The sequence below is a fragment of the Cupressus sempervirens genome, chromosome 7, assembly GCF_028749045.1.
Source record: "Cupressus sempervirens isolate cs-2001-9-10 chromosome 7, ASM2874904v1, whole genome shotgun sequence".
Classification (NCBI taxonomy): Eukaryota; Viridiplantae; Streptophyta; class Pinopsida; order Cupressales; family Cupressaceae; genus Cupressus; species Cupressus sempervirens.
Window position 1 is genome coordinate 884,914,481 of NC_143124.1, and position 21,049 is coordinate 884,935,529.

At 34.6% G+C, this 21,049-nt stretch overlaps 1 protein-coding gene across 3 annotated transcripts in view; it reads left to right on the top strand.

Annotated features, from left to right (window-relative positions):
- LOC149550325 (Mitochondrial substrate carrier family protein) overlaps positions 1–21,049 on the top strand; it is a 149,882-nt gene that overhangs the window by 65,401 nt on the left and 63,432 nt on the right. The gene's annotated exons all lie outside the window — the stretch shown is intronic.

Consider the following 21,049-nt stretch of genomic DNA (forward strand, 5'->3'; position numbering starts at 1 on the left):
GGGATAGCAAGTTTATTAGTGCTTTTTGGCAGGCGCTGTTTAGACTGACAGGTACTGAGTTGACACCCAGTACCAGTTATCACCCTCAAACTGATGGGCAAACAAAAATTGTTAATAAGTGGGTTGAGGGGTACTTGCGTAATTATTTGGCAGGACAACATCAGGCTTGGATCACGTGGTTGTATTTAGGAGAGTATTGTTACAATACCACACATCATATGTCCATTGGAATGAGTCCTTTCAGAGCCTTGTACGAGTATGATGCACCTTCATTCGTGGAGATGGCTTTTGGTGAGAGTAGGGCACCTAAAGCAAAAGATTGGAGTTAGGAAAGCCAAGATATATTGAAGGCACTCAAGGATAATCTGGTAATGGCACAGAATCAGCAAAAGACTTATGCAGATAAACACAGGGTTGAGCGCAGCTTTGAGATTGGTGAATTGGTATATCTACGATTGCAGCCCTATAGACAGTCCTCTCTTAAAAAGAGTGGAGTAGAGAAACTAAGACCAAGGTTCTACGGTCCATACAGGATTACCAGGAGGATTGGGGAGGTAGCATATGAGTCAGAGCTGTCTGCGAGCAGCAAGATTCATAATGTATTTCATGTTTCATGCCTCAAAAAGGCATTAGGTTAGCAGGTTATCTCTTCCATGGATCTTCCACCACTTGATGAGGAGGGACATTTGGTCTTGGTGCCTGAAGAGATCATTGATGTCAGAGAGAGGAAATTGCGGAACAAAGTGATTAAGGAGTACTTGGTGAGATGGAAGGATCTGCCTGCAGAGGACGCCACATGGGAGAATGAGTAGATTTTATAGCACCCGAGTTTGCAATTGCTTGAGGACAAGCAATTTGGAGAAGGGAGGACTGTAACGTCCCCTTTTTGACAGGCACCAACTACTTATTTTATTTTAGCCTTTATTTTCCCCGGAGACTAAAAAGGAAGAAATAAGGGGGAAAAGATATATTAAATTAATTACTTATAAGGTTACTAAACAATGAAATATTAAAAAGTAACTTTATATTTAATTGATTTAATATTAAAGTGACTAACATAACAAAATATCAAAAAGTCACTTAAAAGAATAAAGTGCTAGATTCCTCTAGAAGCTTCTTGGAGTTGCTTGTGAAATCTTTATAAGGAGCCTTTGGGGGGTCATTTTACACATCTTAAGTTGCATATTCATCTATTGTGTTGAGAGCCTTAGTGCTTGCATACTTGCCTGAGGGTTTGAAGACTCTAAGGTGCCAATTTCGGTTGTGAGATATCAACCCTAATTGGGAGTGGAGGAATTGGTATTCAGCCAATTCATTTGTGATTAATTGGGAGATAATATTCAGTGATTTTTGTTCGGCACGTGCATCTAATTTTTGACATCAGTTGGCAAGGAGAAAGGTTTCAGTTTTTGTAGCGGATCCTAAAAAGCAAAGTGAAAAAGTAGAGCCGAAAAAGCAGTCCAAAAAAGCAGATCCGAAAAAGCAGTCCGAAAAAGCAAATCCGAAAAAGCAGTCCGAAAAAGCAAATCCGAAAAAAGAAAAGCCAAAAAGCATGTTATCTCTGCTACTTATTCCAGGTTCTTTTGGTATTTACATTTGGCAATTGTAGATGGATACATTTGACAAATAATATATGCCTTTTTGTTGCCCAAGTATTCAGTCATTGTAAACATTGAAGTATTGAAGGGAAATCAACTTAATTCAGCTGTTCAGTTTGTATGCCAAATGTTTGTAAAAACGTCTCATTGCATAGTCATTCATAGGATGCATGCCAAGTGTTTGTGAAAATATCTCTTGGCTGTAGGTGTGCATTTTACATCAGAATTTCATGTACTTGCATTTAGAAACTAATAAAAAGAAGTTGCATATCATTTTGATTTCCAATTAGTTATTTTGCAATCATTTGTATTCATCAATATCATTGGCATTCAAAAATCATAGCAAAACAATAAACATCAGCAAACTGAGGCTGCAAGGGAGGTGTTTGACAAAATTCCTAAGGCAGAAAAACAGGGATAAAACTTCAAAAATTGTCAAGGCACTTTACATGGAAATCTTTAAATGGCTTTTTGATCAGATGTTAAACAATTTCTTGGGTTCCATCTTATTGTCAGTGTGAGCATTTCTGAGTAATTGTTTGAAATCAGTCAGTAGATTGTGAGCTTGAGCTCCTTGGTTGATAGTTTCCTTTGTTGTAGATTTCAGCTTTAAAAGAATCATAGATTGGATGAAGAAACAGTCAGTTGCATGTTTAACATCGTGAAACAAATTTGTACAAGATCTTTAAATGCAAAACTTATCTTCAGACTTCAGACTCCTCTTCTGAAGCATCCTCCCAAGACATTAAATAATTCAAGTGATAGTTGCCAAAGCAAAGAGGTGCACACCTTGCTTTGGGAGGATCTGGATAGCTGTAAACTGGGAATGGGACCTTTTCATTTTTCTATTGTATTTTTGGTGCTGGGAGTTGTGATAGCTAGACCACCTCTAGAATTCACTCGTTTTGTAGGATCCAATGAAAGACTGTTTTCATATCTCTGATGGATGCACTCATCAACTAAATAGATAAATGATTGATGAGTCTTCATCAAACAGCTTTATTAATTCTGTGATGACAGCCATCTATAAATTCTGTGTTATTGTTATTTTGTATTTGCTCGTATCATGAAGCTAGTGTTAAGATTCTCCATGGCTGCCAGCATAGACGAAACATAATTTAGGTTCAGCGGGTATCAACTTATCAGTATTGAGACTTTATTTGTGGCATTAGCTCGGTCGCTACTTTAGAAGCAATCGGCTTAATGGATGTATGCTTTATTAGGAAACATATTTTTATATGTACAAATAAGATGAATCCCATGCAACATCTTGTAACCACAGGGTCAACTAATTCATAACAAAATAACAAATATGTCAGGTTTGCAAAAGCAAAACAAGAGTAAATGATGGAATACGAGAAAAAATGATGAAATATCCAATGTTCCCCCTTATTACATTATTGTTTTAAAGTACTAATAAGAGAATCCTGAAAAGCATCAAGCTTCACGTGCAAAAGTCTTGGCGAAGATGTCTATGTTGTTCTTGAGTTGAGTGGAATTGGAGTTGAATGTTGTTTTGCTGAACATGTTCTCGTATGAAGTGACAATCAACTTCAATATGCTTGGCCTGTTCATGAAACTTTAGATTACGACCAAGCTTCAGAATGCCCTGATTATCACAACAGGGTTTGTAGGTTGGTTTTGTGGTACTCTCAATCCTTCTGACATGCGAGGCAGCCAAACTGCTTCACAAACTTGTTGCATTTCCTACATGATATTCTTGGGACCTAGGAAGAAATAAAACTTGATGCTGCTTTCCTTTCATCACAAAATCTGCATAATTTTCATCTGTGTATCCTATTAAGAAGAATCAATTATTCTTGTTATCCTCCAAACTATGATTTATTGTACCTTGGAGATACCGTAGTCCCTGTTTTATTTCTTTCCAATGACATATTTTCAGTTCTTGCATGAATCTTGACAGATTCCGGCATTGTGTAAGACAAATAAATTAAACGCACAATCATTTGTTGGTAGAGTTGCATTTACCTAAGGAGATGGATTAGAAGTAGATAAATGCAATCCTGATTCCATGGGTGTAAACATGGGTCTGGAATCCATCATTTTGAATTCTTTAGACATGGATTAGAAGTAGATAAATGTAATCCTGATTCCATGGGTGTAAAGATGGGTTTGGAATCCATCATTTTGAATTTCTTTTGTGTCTTGGCATACTTTCTTTGAGATACAAAGATATGATGATTAGTTTGCCATACTTATAAGCCATGACAAAGTGCAGTAGCTTGAGATCTGTCATATGAAATGTCTTCTTGAGATCATTCTGAGTCATCTAAATCATTGTTTCTAAGCTTTTTGGTGATAATTAGGTCATCGACAATTATATTGATAATCACAATATCTCCCTTTGTTCTTTGAGGTAGTTATTTGGGTCATATGGATGCCTTTGAAATCATGTTTTAACAAATCTTCATCAATTTTGATATACCAAGCTTTAGCCTATTTGAGGCCATAAAGGGACTCAACAATTTGCATACCTTTTCTTTTTATTGAATGCAATGTATCCCTTTGGTTGGGTCTTATAGACCTCTTCCTTAAGCACTCCATTGAGAAATGAACTTTTCACATCCATTTCATGCAACTTTCATCCAAATTATGCAGTTAATACAAAAATCATTCTAATTATTTTTATCTTTTCTGTGGGAGCAAAGTTTCCTTATAGTCAATTCCTTCTAGCACTATATGTCTATGCTACCATCTGCCTTATATTTAGTGTTTAAATATCCATTTGCATCCAATTGTTTTGTTACCAGGTGGTGGATCAACAAGCTTTCAAGTCTTGTTTTTCATCAGAAATTGATACTTCACATCCATAACCTTTTTTCTAAGGCTTTAAGTGCTTAGTGAACCAGAGTTCCCAGACTCAGGCTCAATTAGTATTTGCCAAGCTCAAAATCTCCACAAATACTTAACAAAATAGAGGTTACATGACCCCTTCCTAAATAGGACCTAGTGATAATAAATAATGATTATAAGATTAAAATATTGATAATATTATAATAAATAAATGAACTACCCAACCTATATAAGTAATATAAATAAATAATAATATTCTAGTGATATATCAAACATCATATATTTGAAATATAATATAATAATATATTATTAATGGGTTAACAATATATTGATCTATTATGTATTCATATTATGTATTGATAAATTATTAGTATAATAATAATAATTTATTAACAAAGCGATAATGATATACTATTAGATAATAATAATAATATATGATTAACTTATTGTTTATTAATAATAAATAATAATATCAAAACTAAAATTCAAAATAAATAAATGAATAGACAAGTCAACCATACATGATGATATTAGAGAATTCGGCCCTACGAATTATGTATTACAATGGTTGTTATCAAATTACCAACAACATCTAACTGTTAAATTAAGAAGATCGCTACGTGTTGGATGCCTGATTCAAAATGTATTAACCAATACAATATAATTATCATTCAACAATAATACCAGGCGTGAATCACATATGGCATCACATAAATAATCAGAGAGAATACGAAACATATAATGCGAGATATGGCAAAATGATATAACTTTACATAGCATAATAACCTCCAATCTTCAACAACCCCTTACTTTGTTCTAGTGTGAACACAAACAGACCCAAGAAACTGGTTAAGTCTGCCAACCATTTCTAACTGACACTGCTTGAAAACAACTATTTTTATCATTCTACCATTTAATTAACAAAAATATTATTATGGCATAATAGCCACCTACGTCATCCCCCACTCCCTCCCCCCAAAGATGTCTTCCAGATGACATAAAACAAAACATCAAAAACTCTACTGGGATGGGTGAGAGGACATCCCTGGAGTCGCTGAAGTGGTGGGGTGTGAAAGATGCTGATGCAAAATATTCAAGTCTCTATCAACTACCATCTGCTTCTCACGCGTGTCCTTCAACAACCTCAGAGGATTCATGAGATTCTTCTCAGCAGTCCCCGACTTCTGCTCCTCCATCTGTGTTGACCTTTCTTGCGCCAGCTCACTCTCCAGCTCTTGCACACTGGTCTGTAGGGCAGTCTCCTTCTGGACAACGAGCATATGCTCCTCTTTGGACTTCCGAGCCATCTATGTCTCATGCTGCAATTGTAAAATATAGCTCTAAAAGTTTCTTCTATGCTGGTAAGGGTGTGCATCATCTCTGTGTGCCCTTTATGCCCTGACCTGACGTGGCATACACCATGCCTCCACTTTTTCTTGTGTCTCCGTCTCTGGCCACCCATGTTGTATGAGACATTCACTGAACTCTGTATGGCACCCTTCTGTATTAAACCTTAATAGTGCCTCTGTTGCCATAGTTAGAAACCCCATATCCAACTCCCTTGCTCGGTCTTCTATTTCTCACGTGGTAGCTGCGATAGCGTCCAATTCTACCAAGAATCCCTGTGCTGAGTCTCCGAATGAGGGGATGGGACTTTCTCCATCATTGATTCCCACTTTCTACTGTTCCCCCATATGCTAACTCCCTCCCTCAATCTCCACAATCTCTAGTTGGGCCTGGGTAGCCTCCTCGTCTTGGTGTCCCATCATCAAGGTGGGAGAGGGTGGCAGTATATCCCACACCTTCATTTGGATTTTTTAAGCTAGCTGTCGGCTATCGCATCCATATCCTCCCCTTCATGATTGCTCCTTGTCATCCCTGCCATCTCTAAATGTGGAGCCCGTGCTCATGGTGCCACTCAGGTGGTGATTATCGTTGCTGAGGTGACTCCTCCAATTGAAGGTGTCAGTGCAGGTGCAGGGGTGACAACAAGTGCAACAGGTTGAGCTCTTTTAATTCTGTGCGAGGTGGTGATCCCAATAGTGTGGGCTCCTCCCTTTTGTGTCTTGAGATCTATCACCTTAGCCTGTGATAACTACTCTAGTGGGACCAGGTGTGCAATGGATGACAATTGCAATGGTGTAAACGCTATCAACTAAAGCTGATTTTGCAGTAAATGTTTGTGCCTTTTTGCAACTGATCCATCTGTTAGATTTACGCATTTTGATTTTAAAGTTTGGCATAATTTCTGGAACCCTCTTACATGGCCAGAAATGCTCAGGCAGGTTGTACTGGAAGCTGGTTTTGGTCCAAAACAAAAGAAGCTGCAAACAGAAAATAGAATTAAAGGATGGAAGCCAAACAGGGTCCCATGGGTTGGTCCCTGGAACACTAAAACATGCTTTATTCCGTATCTTGTTATGGGAAGGCAGTACTGGCTTGAAAGTTTGTAAAATATCTATACTTATACAGGATTCTGATCTGAATAATATCCATCAAGCAATGGACTAGAAGCTTTAATATGTTCTACTCTTTCAAGTGACATCGCCCTTTTTGAAAAGATTTCATCTTCAGCATTTCATTTAATAGAAAATCTTATACTTACAAGAGACATAGAACAGTATCATTCATGCTCAGAAAGTTCTGATGTGGGAAGTGATTATGTGGAAAGGGTTTCTGAAAAATCAGAAGGGAATGTATCTGAATTGTTTGATAGTTGTCATCTTTCAAAAGGAAGCCAACATTGAGATAGGATGCTTTTGCGATGTTACCTCACCCCTTTCATCGAAAAGTTCAGTGTCTTGAACAAACTCTGTATCTGTAATTGTAAATAGTCTGAGCCCATCACATGCTTTATTGGCGATCCAATGAAGCTTTCTGAAATTCAAGTTGCAGCAGGGTATGTGTTGCATGAAGCAATCACTGGTGACACCCTACTTAAAGCTCTGTCATCAATTGAGGAATTTGAGAAAAATATTTAGAATTGAAAAAAAGGTGCTGCTGAAAATTATCACCGAACTTGATGAAAAAGACACAAGTTGTGCTTGATGGTGACGTCCAGCTCTGTGTTACAAGCTAGGGAATTTTGATTTTGCTGCAACGTTATATGAGAAGGGCTGTGCTCTATATGCAGGTGGAGAGCGGCAATCACCATTGGCAGAAATGCTTCTTAATTTAGCTGAGTGCCAAAAGCAGCTTGGAGACCATGTTTGATATCTTATAGCTTGTGTTAGATTGCTATCACTAAGAAAGGGCTTACTGCTTAAGCAAGAACGACAAGCTTTACTAGCAGAGGTGATCAGACTTGCTCATAGTCAAATGAAGAATCCCATTTCAGTTGATTTTGTGAAAGTTATGCACGATGTTTATTTCTTTTATGTTGTTTCAATAATTTTTTAAATCGATGATCATAGTGAGTTGCAGAACAGGACAGAATACCTGGCTGCTTTTGTATTATGGAGGAAAGATGCATTGTTGACTTGGGCTGATGATAGAAGCATTACCATTAAAATGCTTCTTGATGCAACTGCAAGACTTTTGAGCCCAAATATGGGGAGTTCTGGATCACTCTTTGCAGGTAACTATATTTTATAGCCTGTTTTGCATTTATCACCATACATGGCCCAACACCTTAGGAACCTTGTTGAGTTTGATCAAAGTTCTTTAGCATGGCACGATCCTGAGGACACTCAAGAGTATGAGGTGCTCATTGAAAATTCAAGCTGCTCTCAGTCTGATTTTGTAGCAGCAGTTAAGGAATGACATGAGGAAAATGAATTTATTCTTTGTTATGATAGTAATCCTTTGATTAAGCTTGTTGTTGACACTCAAGAATTGAGTATCAAACATGAGGTCAATCATTTTAGAGAGCAGAATAATGGGATGAAGCACAGGGATAATTGAGATCTCAAGTTGATTGATAACTCACTCTTTAATATGAATGTGGATTGGACATTTGATAATCTGCTCTTTGAGTTAGCTGAGGAAGTTCTCTTTTGACGCCAGTGATGAGAATGGATTTGATTGCAGGATTTGGGACCTACGTGCATTTTTAGCAATACTATGTTGGCTGACTTCAGGGTAGGTTTTGTTGAGTGGCGTTTACCTACAACAGTTGGTTGGAGGAACTGGGGAGATTTGTACCATCTCCTCCCTGACAGAGATGAGCTTCCGTCAACTTGTGGCATTAGAGGCATCTATGGCTTCAGCTGGGCAGAAGCTCTCGGATGGAGGATGCTCTCATTCATGGCAGTAGCACATGGCAGGTTGACTTGACTGATTATGCATGTGGGGTAATTTGGAATCCGAGTATTTGCATGTTCACTACTTTATTACAGTGGGATCTTGATCTGTTGCTTCACAACTCCAGGCATAGTGATGATTATATTAGAGTAGTGCAGTGGATCGATAGAGCAACATTTCAGAGGTTGATATGGGATCCTGGTATTTGATTTCGATATGCAGGTGTAGATTGCTTGAGGGAAAGCAATCTCCGGGAAGGGAGGACTGTAATGTCCCCAATTTATTAAAGTGACAATTAAGTAAATAAATTTTTATCAAGTTGTCGAAAATGGATGAAATAGTTTAATGATGATTTGATATTAATTAATTAAATTAAAGTAAAATAATGAAATTAAATGTCACTTTATTAATATTTCCCTTAACGTTCAACATAAAAATTAAAAGAGGGAAAATCTGAAGACAAAGAAATGGAATGTCATGAGAGAAGCAGCTGGAAGTTCAAGTGTTTTCCCGAGCAAGGCTATTAAAGATCAAGGAGAGGATTATTCAGGGACGTTTAGTTAACTGTTTAGTAAAATTTGACATTGGATTCAATTCCTTCTTGGAAGAGTGAAGCTTCTGAGGATGCAAACCCTTGGAGCTATGATTTGGATGGAAACCCGAGTTCTCTGACTGGGAGGTGAAGCTAACACAGGTTTCACTGTCAAACCTAATTGTAAATTCTGCAAGGTTTTCATTTGAAGATTAAATTGTAAGGTTTTAATGCATATTTCTGAAGTGAGAGTTGTGCATTTTCTATCTGGAAATAAGGTCTCAGGCTTATTCAGTAATTAAAAATTTGTCATAGCAACCAGTTTATAATATTTTGAATATTATAATCGCTGCACTGAGCTTAATACTGATATATTGAAGCCTAATCGATGTTTTCAAAATATTATAATTTTTGCAGCTGTGGTTGCAATATTTTTTGTTGTGTGTGGTCCAACTCAGTATATGTTTTATTGCCAAGATTTGATTTAAAAGATTAACAACCAATTCAATTATTCCATGGAACATTAATATTGGCAGAAGACATATCTCCGTGTTTGGGTTTGAGAAAATACTTGGAGGCTATCACATAGTTTCCGTAATTTATTTATGAAGTGGAATTAATTTGCTGATCATGCGGCAAGGTATGAGCTGATTACTTGAATAAATTTTCAAGTTTCAAATGTTTGGTTGCTGATAATATATTTCAGCGACTTGAGTTAAAGATAGTAAATAAGGGTCTCAAACAAGTAGCTATCGCAGCTGGAGAATACATTTAAGCCAAAGGACCTTTCGGTTTCCTCTGCAACAAATACATTTAGAGCTGTCTCATTAGATGGCTCTCCAGCCACTTATGTTGGTAACCTGTGGTGGTATTTTGAGTCAGTCGCATACATAGGAAGATTTATCTAGTCATATAGGAGTGACATATTAGCTGCTGTTATCACTCAAGTTCCAGTCTGGACATTATTCTTCACCAATCAGGCATCTGGAGGCCATGTTTGTAGAAAGGAACAGAACTAGGCTAAGGACACAGTAAATCTCTACTCATGACAGCAAGGAAGCCATGGATCGTAGCTCTAAGCTGAGCATTCTGCTTGAGGGGTGACAGATTCAGGAAGGAGTTGCGGGCTTTGTGGTAGACTCCAATAGACAAGACTTTTTCTGTAACGCTGCACCAGCTTGTAGGAACCTATACCAAGTTTCTGCTGTAACTTAAGTGACAGTTCCAGGATTAATCAACTTAAACTTTCAGACTCCATTTGTTCACATAATCACAGGGTGTGTAGTTACATATTTCAGGTCATATATATAATTTTCTCTGAGATATTATTGTTTGAAAACAACTGTCAGATCAGCCCATGAATGTAATTATGTCTGATTTGAGGCAAACTCGAGTGATCGTTCATTAGATTTAGTTGTCCCTTGTGAATACATCATTTCTTTTCATTTGGTTGTGTTCTGAATGTTATTTGGCATCAGATGTCAATTATAAACGAAATCATTAAGAATTCAGAAAATTCGGAACAATCCCTACACTCTACTGTTTGACAAAATGCACCTAAATCAATACTTAGAATTCGATGGTCATAATAGAAGGGGATATTACGGCTAATTTTATGGATAGGGGGTCTCAGTTGAGCCAGTGGTTATTTTGCCACTCCAGTGGTTGGGGATGTTCAGGTTTGCTCTTCATTTGAGTCAGATCGGCGCACTTACTATTTATGGTAAGTGTGTATTTTGGGTAAGTCAGAGTTTTTATCTTTAGCAGGGCACCTGAACAAATTGGTTGGAGTGTTGAGATTCAGTATTGTTGACTACAGAAGTTATTCAAAGACTTACTATTTATAGTAAGTTATTGTTGAGGAGTTGCTATGTTCAACTGGGGCACCCAAACTCATGGTGTGCATAGTGATTGGCTCACTCATTAGTTGGCTTAGCTTTAAGGATTTACTATTTATAGTATGTCAATTATGCCTATGTTATTCTTGGTAGTGCACCTGCACTTGGTATTAGTAGACTTCATCAGCTGGCTCAGTTTTAGGGACTTTCTATTTATAGTAAATCAGTGGATGTTACAGAGGGGCCCTTACAATTTCTATAAACGTAGTTGGATGCACGATAGATACAAAGGTTAACTCCTAGGGTCAGACGGAAATAAGAAATAATGATTATTTTTGGAGCTATGTTATTTTAATTATTAATAAAAAAGTAATACTTTATTAATAATTAATAATAAAGTGTAATTTTAAAGTTATATTTTCACTTTATGTGAATGGGGCCATGCAATGACTTAAAAGTCATTTAATAAAGTGCATCACAATGATATAATATAACTTTATGGTTTTACTTTTAATGCCTTTAATTTAAAATGGAGATATAAATGTTTAATAAAGTATACTTCATATTGTGCACCAAAAGGAGTGGTCTAATTGAATATAATAATTGAATTGCAACAAAAGCAAATGGTATCAAAAGCTAAGTAATTTCTAAATTATGGGAAGTGTACTTGTGAAGATACAATTTGATTTCTTGGAGAACTAGAAAAAGTCAAGGCAAGAGAAACCCAAAACATTCATGACTTGTGCATTTGCTTTTGTTTGTGGGGAGGAAAAAAACCAAGCGTTTCAGATTTTGATCTTGAACAATTGTGAATTCTCCCAAGTGTTTTTGCACTTTGAATTGGTGATACTATCGAGCAAATTGTGCTTGTGATGGTCTTATTCAGAGATATAGTGCCCCCCATTCGATTTAATCTTTAATTGCGTCAAATTCCCAAATGATTTTATATATACCTACTAAATAATATATGAAGTCTATATTGACTTCAAAGATATACAAATTCTTGAATAATATATAGGTATGAAATATATTTATTTTGTATATCAACCAAAGTATGTTTACTATTATAAATCTGTCCTAATAATATGACAAATTGAGTTAATATACTTTAATTTGTTCCTTATTAATGTCTCCTCAATTTATCCTACCACTTATTTACTTAAATTACTTTCTTATACAAAATAATTCTTATTATTTTATTACGTAATTTATCCCCTTACTTTTTCAACCACCTTAAATATTCCAAATACTTGCATGCGTATGGTCTCCTATAATTTCGGCCTTTTATCCCCACGAAAAGCTTTCTTATCTCCTTGAATTATTCATTGTTATCTTTTCTATTTTTGAAAACTCCTTTTTGCTTGTATCTTTAATCACTCCTTAGAATCCAATTCTTATTCATGCTAATACTTATATGCTTCCTTATTCTTTCTTGATGGTACTATATTTTTTTGTCACTAAGTCTTGTCTCATTCTTATCTTGTGTACTTTTATGGGTATTTACAATTTATTAGCTAATAAAGCCACTCTGTTCACTTGTACAGTGTTATTCTGCTTTTTGCACACAATGAATTGGGTTATATATTCCACGTGTCTCATTCTTATCACAGTATGGTCTTTCATCTATTTTTCCTTCATTAGTGTTATCTTGCATTTTGTCACCACAAAATGCAAGTGATAGCACAAAACTTTTTCAACTTAGTTTCGCATTTATCTGAGTTTAGTTCGTTATTTAATTAGTTAGTAATGATCAACCAATCAACTCCAATTAATATAATGAATCCTTTTACTGAAGGCTTTCACCAGGTCTTTTTCGTTTTTCTGTTTGTCGAGCCTATGCTTGATTTTTGAGGCCTTCAAAGTCATTTTTCTTCTTTTTGAGTGTGTTTGCTGTTTTTTAGTCCTTTGGTTTTGTTCAGGTCATTGTTTTCAGTTTTTCTTGTGATTTGATCTATCTTAGGGCTTAATCAGAGGTGGCAATCAAAAGATATGACCATTTTAGTACCCAAAAAGTGGACCTTTTTGATGCAATTGCACGAATAAAAGATATCATGTTATATTTTTAAGTTGACATTTACTTTTTGAAAAATATAACATATATTTATTTTATGTTATGTTTTTTAGTTACTTTATCTTTTCAATTTTTCACTTAAAGTAACTATAGTGCACTTATGTTATATTTTTAAGTTGAGTTGCTTTTTGATTTTTCACTTAAGTGACTATACTAACTATATGGTTTGATTTTATTTTTTATTTTAAAATCAAATGTTCTAGTAAATATTACTTTTAAAATAATATTTGCACATTATATTGTAAATATGATAGTGTAAATGTTATTTATGACCCATTTAAGTAAATATTTCATCAAAAATTAGATTGATATGTGCTTAACTCATCCTAAAGTTGTGCAAAACATTGCTAAAACATGCAATCGCACCTAAAAGGTGAGATATGCATATTGCAAAAATATGCGAAGACACCAAAAAGGTGCATTTTACCTTGCATGCACATTTTCAAAACATGTCCTTGCACCCAAATGGTGTGTTTTGCTTTAAAAACATGCATATGCATCTTGGAAACCCCTTTTTGACCAAAATGCATTTTTTAAAATTATGTCAATGCACCCAAAAGGTGCGTGTGGGTAAAAAGAAGCTCAAGACATGTTTTTAAAACATGTATATGCATCTTTAAAGTGCGTTTTTCTCATAACACATGCATTTGCATCCCAAGAACACATTTTTGAAGATTCAAGGGTAAAAAAACTTGATGTTTTTTCCCTCCAAGAACACGTTTTTCATAAAAAATGCTTAAATTCTCCCATATAATGGCTTGAAATCCATCACAAGAGGGGTGTTCTTGAGTTTTAATGCATATATATGCATTTGAGGGTCATGATTTTGCATATCCAAGACAAAAATGACTCATATTTTTGCATTTTTGAGCCACGTTTTTGTAAAAAACACCCAGATTTGGGGCAGTTTTGATCACTTTTTGTCTCAAATAGAAGTTGTTTTGAGGTTTTGATCCATATATATATTATTGAAGAACACGTTTTTGCCATTAGATGTCAAAAAATCTTCATTTCATGCCTTTTATGAATCACGTTTTTTATTAAAAAAGCCCAGAAAATTAGGTTTTTAATCCTCTATTATGCATTTTGAAGCCACATTTTTGCATTTGGATCCATGTATTAGCATTTGGCAAATTCATTTTTGCATTCACAAGTCAAAAACAATCGATTTTTATGCATTTGTGAGCCACGTTTTTGCAAAAATGGCTCAGATTGTTACATGAAAAGGGCACATTTTTGTTCCAAAAACTCAAAAATTGGCATTTCCAGCCCATACCTTTGGATCAATGGGGATCGTTTTTGAGTTTTAATGTGTGCCATTGCCTTTGAAGATCACGTTTTTGGCATTCTCATGTCAAATTCGACCCTTCATTTCTCGTTAATATTTGTTGAATTGAAGTGCGGAAGAAGTCAATAAGTTGTTTGAAAAGCCAGATTTGAGAAAGAATTGGTCTTCAAAATCTATAAATCTTGCTATTTTGGCTCATAACTTCCAAGTAAGTGGACATTTTCAAACTTGCTCATCAATTCATGCTTATCTTGCTATTTCCATGCTATCATGGCTTGTTATTGCACATTTGTCCAAATGTGTACTATGTAAAGTGCAAATTATCTTTAAATCGGATGAAAACAATAATTTTTAAGTGTTTGGAATTTCTCCAAATTCCAAATTCGAAATTGCACTTAAAGCAACTTGCTTCTTGACATGTTTGAGTATAAAACCAAAGGCATGTTTGTTTTGTGCTTGTTTTCGTTGTTTGTTTGTTTGCTTTTTCGTTTTTTTTCATTTGGAAGAAATTGCAAGTTCTTTCCCAAGAACTTGAGCACATTTCACTTCACTCCACCTTCCACCTCTTCGTGCAAGTGCATCATTTCATTCCATATTCGCCATTATATGCCAAGGCAAAATTGCATGCATTCCTTTCATATGCAATTACACTTCAAGAGCAATTACATGTAATTCCTCTTTCCGTATCATAACACACTGCATCTCATACTCCACATGTGATTACATGTGATTGCATCCTTAATATGCATTTACATATAAACCTATTTTCCAAATTCGCTTACATGCATTTCCATTCTTCAAACCTAATTGCATGTTTGCAACAAGTCAAAATTACATGTAATCTACTTTACGTGTAATGACATCTAGAAAACCCGTTTTTGACTAAGGGTTACACTTTTAAAGTCAAAAGTTATCATTTGCACGCATCCATATGCATCCCAACTTGTATTCTTGGCCATACCCACGAAAGCCCATCATTGCCCACATGCAATCCATCTTTCCAAGTCCGAATTTGGCCCTTTTCATCCACATACATATGCTTTCCAATTCATTTCCAGCCATCATATGTGTTCCATAAGTGTTTAATCCATACTTCGAATACACACCCCCCATGGATTCATCATTGTAACTCAAATCCCAAAGTTCTCAAGGATTCAATCTCATTGGAAGATGTTATTATATTCATGTTGCGGCACACTCTTCAAGATATGTCAAAACTTCTTCAAAGAACAAAGATATCCCGTCAAGAAGGCATGTTTTGATTCTCAAGAAGCAGTAATTCATTTGATCTTCATTTTCCCAATGGTTGTCCGAGAACTTGAGTTCGTGTGGGAATGCACCAAGCACTTTGTTTCAAAAAAAAAAGAAAAAAAGTTAAAAGTGCTGATGGAAAGTTATTCCGAGTTTACATCCGAACACTGTCAAGAAAGATTTGAAAGTGTCAAAGATTCCAGAGTGTGCCAATCTACAAATGAGAATTCACAACAACTTGAATAGGAAAAACTTGATCACATGAAGATTTCAAATGACAACGGACAATTCATCAAAGAGAGTTAGAGGTAATCAAAAGACATAACACCATGATTATCAAGGTGGATGTAGTGGCACAAAATACAGGAACGCCTGATCCTGTTATCACCAATTACAAGGTCCTTCAGAACAATCCCTAGGATTGCTTCAATTCTCTTCCATCTTTCTTCTTTCATGTTTGCAATTGAAGAGGATGTATTACATGAAAATGTGTAATTACATGTAATACGACTTACATGTGTAATGACATGTAATCCAATAATTTCTCTTGTTAGTTAGACCAAGTCAAAGTTGGTTGAGTTGCTCCCACTTTTTCCTCCATCTTTTTCTCAACTCCTTTGCCTATATAAGGAGTGCCCCCCTCGTTGTAAAAATCATCTTTTGTTGTATGCAAGAAAGCTCTACCAGACTTGTGTAATCATAACTTTGGTTGTGTAGTATGAATTTGGGAGAAAAGTGAATTAGAAAAGCAATTGGATTCAAATCTTTGATTGGAAGCAATTGTGATAGAGCAAATTAGAATCTTTTATTGTAATTTGTGCCTATTGTCTTTTATTCATGTTATTATTGTGTGTTCAATAATATAGTGTAGTGAGTTAAGAAACAATCGGAGCCGAAGCTTCGATTGAGAGGGATTGTGGTGATACATAGGCTAGAAGTTTTGACTATAGCTTGTATTGCCATCTCAAATTCATGAATGATAGTTAGAATTTCTCTACTTTTTGAAGTCTTTGTGCTCCAATGGAAGTGATTTTTCTTATAAATTAAACAAACAGGACCTAGAGCCAAATTGATACACTTTCAGTTAGCCTTTGAGTTAGTGTTAGTTTATCGGTATCACCGTTGCCAACTACTAGATAGAAGTGCAGTTAGAGATTTCATCTTGCCCATTACTTGCTCCACGAGTAAGTGGATTCTTTCTTAAAAGTTAAAAGGAAAGAATATTGGTAACACCCCTTACAAAATCTCTCAACTTCTTGCCTACCTTGAGTTGATACAAGGAATGATGAGAAGGGGGAGCCTTTCCTTTAATGTAGGAGAGCCTTTGTCTCACACGCTGTGGCTGGTCATCCTATTTTGCGATTGGATTTTACCCAAAATTGTCAGTTGCAAAATATCCACCCAACAATTGGCATATGGATATTTGTCTCTGCTTGATTTAATAAATACTGGAGTGGTTTTTTGTTCTATTATTTGATTTGTTCTTAATCATGTGTATTCACCGTCTTAGTTGTTGTCCACGTTGGTATATATTTTGTTTGCCCTGTCACTTTATGCAACTACGAATGATGTTATCGTTTTTATTTTGCTAGGTTTGCATATCAATACGTGTCGATGCCTTTGGATACTATTTTGTTTGCTTCTCCTCTATTCGATGGTCCACATTTTTTTCCACGTCTTTGTCTATAGCTCCTCAATATATCCCTCCTTGTCGCTCTTTGTTCTCTGTACATCTTATCTCCGAGTTATTGTCTTTCTTTGGATATATATATATATATATATATATATATGTATATATATATATATATGTATATATATATATATATATATATATATAATTATTTATCCTTGTGTAACTGACTCAACATTGCTTGAATATTGTAATATTAGAAATCAGTTGTTGGCGATATGCATTTTTCCTTGGAATGCTAAATGTACTATGCATTTACTATACTGAGAGATTTGCCCTCAATATCTTCTATCATTTACTTTCTTCAATATCTATCCCTTAGTGGAATTTCCACTTAGTTATCCTCTTTTATTCTTCCTCTAATTATTTCTTATTTGCCCCTTCCTACATTTATTTCCCATCTGCCCCTTCCTCCTTCCATTCCAATTTCCAATACCTTTCATTCGGTCATTCATATATAAAAATATCTTCCTCATCCTTAGTAATATAATTTTGTGATTGCTATTATGTCCTTCGTACATGCATTCCCTCCCTATCTTCTTCCTGCATTCTTGCCCGCTAATCATTATATATAGTTAATGTCCAGTCTGAATGGTCACTTGACTAGGTGTGTCTCATGACTAAATAATTTGATATAAATACTTTAATTGGGTAATATCTATTACAATTCTTGATCATATATATTATATTAATTTCCTAATTATCATTATCATTTAATAATAGATTTGTTAATATTAATTGATGAGCACTATTATGTATAATTGTATGATACTATTATCTATCTATTTCTATTTTTGTTGTAATGTATTATATTATATTTCAATTATATATATATATTCAAATAGATTGATTTGTATGTCATTTTCGGGTCATGACATTCCAACCCTCCCAAATTTGTTTGTCCTCAAGTAACAATATATTTTGTCTCTAGTTGAAATGGCCAATTAAACTCATTGCCATTTTTCTATCATTTTCTAGTGATATAATTTTAGACACTTATAATGGTGCCCACCTGAATTCTTGAAAAACCCATGTTGCATATTAACTTGTCTCAAATTTATGTCTCAATGTTATTCTACTATCCAGGATGGATTAAATAGAATCACCATGGTGTATAGGCTTACGAATATACATGAAGAACAAATTATACAGAATGATGCAAAAAGAAACAAAGCGTGATGTATATACATAATCCTTTGTTATATTCCTCTTTGTTGACTAGAATGATTCCCTATTTTTAAGTATTACCTTGTAGGATGGCAGGATCATGCTTTGATACCACTGTAATGTCCCATATTAGATTCAATCTTTAATTGCTTCAAATTCCCAAATGATTTTGTATACATCTACTCTCAATAATATATGAAGTCTATATTCACTTCGAAGATCTACAAATTCTTGAATAATATATATGTATGAAATATATTTATTTTGTATATCAACGTAAGTATATTTATTATTATAAATGTGTCCTAATAATATGGCAAATTGAGTTAATATACTTTAATTTATTCCTATTAATGTCTCCTCAATTTAACCTACCACTTATTTACTTAGATTACTCTCTTATACAAAATAATTCTTATTATTTTATTACTTAATTGATCCCCTTACTTCCTTACTTTTCCAACCACCTTAAATATTCCAAATACTTGGATGCATATGGTCTCCTATAATTTCGGCCTTTTATCCCCATGAAAAGCTTCCTTATCTCCTTGAATTATTCATTGTTTTCGTTTCTATTTTTGAAAACTCTTTTTTGCTTGTATCTTTAATCACTTCTTAGAATCCGATTCTTATTCATGCTAATACTTATATGCTCCCTTTTTCTTTCCCGATGGTACTATTTTTTTTGGTTACTAAGTCTTGTCCCATTCTTATCTTGTGTACTTTTATGGGTATTTACAACTTATTAGCTTATAAAGCCACTCTGTTCACTTTTACAGGGTTATTCTACTTTTTGCATACAATGAGTTGGGTTATCACAGTATGGTCTTTCATATATTTTTCCTTCTATTAGCATATGGATAATTGTCTCTGCTTGATTCAATATATACTGGAATGATTTTTTGTTCTATTATTCAATCTGTTCTTAATCCTGTGTATTTACCGTCTTAGTTGTTGTCCACATTGGTATATATTTTGTTTGCCCCGTCACTTTATCTGACTACGGATGATGTTATTATTTTTATTTTGCTGGATTTGCATATCAATACGTGTCGATGCCTTTGGATTCAATTTCGTTTGCTTCTCCTCTGTTCGATGGTCCACATTTTTTTCCACGTCTTTGTCTGCAGCTCCTCAATATATCCCTCCTCGTCGCTCTTTGTTCTCTGTACATCTTGTCACCAAGTTATTGTCTTTCTTTGGATATATATAATTATTTATCCATGTAACTGACTCAACATTGCTTGGTTATTATAATATTAGAAATCAGTTGTTGGCGATATGCATTTTTCCTTGGAATGCTAAATAGACCGTGCGTTTACTATACTGAGAGATTTGCCCTCAGTATCTTCTGTCATTTACTTTCTTCAATATCTACCCCCTAGTGGAATTTCTGCTTAGTTATCCTCTTTTTTTCTTCCTCCAATTATTTCCCATCTGTCCCTTCCTCCTCCCATACCATGTGCCAATACCTTTCATTCGTTCATTCATACATAAAAATATCTTCCTCATCCCTCGTAATATAATTTAGTGATTTCTATTATGTCCTTCATACATTGCATTCCCTCCCTATCTTCTTTGTGCACTCTTCCTTGCTAATCATTATATATAGCTAATGACCAGCCTGAATGGTCACTTGACTAGGTGTGTCTCCTGACTAAAGAATTTGATATAAATACTTTAATTGGGTAATATCTACTACAATTCTTGATCATATATGTTACATTTATTTGCTAATTATTAGAATTATCATTTAATAATAGTTTTGTTAATATTGATTGATGTGTACTATTATCTATAATTGTATGATACTATTATCTATCTATTTCTATTTTTTGTTGTAATGTATTATTTTATATTTCAATTTTATGTATATATATATATATAAAATTGAAATATAAAATAATACATTACAACAAAAAATAGAAATAGATAGATAATAGTATCATACAATTATATATATATATATATATATATATATATATATATATATATATATTGATGGCTTTTATTTTTTTATAAATGGTCTGTTGATTTGTATGGATAAGGTCTCTATAATTTTTAACATGTTAAAATGCATTAAAATAGATTGATTTGTATGTCATTTTCGGGTCATGACAAGAGACCATAATTATTCAATGAATTGTGATTGATTTACAAGAAGGTTTCAGTGTTTTGTTTCATAGTAGGCTGCCAGCCATGCTTTGAGACCAGTGTTAGAAGCTTCTAGTAGCTACCCCAAGTAGGGAGGAAAATTACAGTGGCAGCGATAATTATCAGAAGAGCTGCAGCTATTAATTCAGAGCCTGCAAAATTCACCTATAGGGATCGATTTTATTTGTAAGGGTGATACATTACTTTTCCTACCATACACATCAACTTGGAGTAGCTATTTACGAGCAATGTTAATGTCTAGAGTATTTCAGTGATCGATTTGATCATTTCCAGGTTTTTGATTAGACTCTGAAGCATAGCTTGTGTGCATATATATTCCTTTCATTGTAATGATTGCATGTTAATTTGAGGGGAAATAAGATCCAAAAGGAAGTAGTTCCATT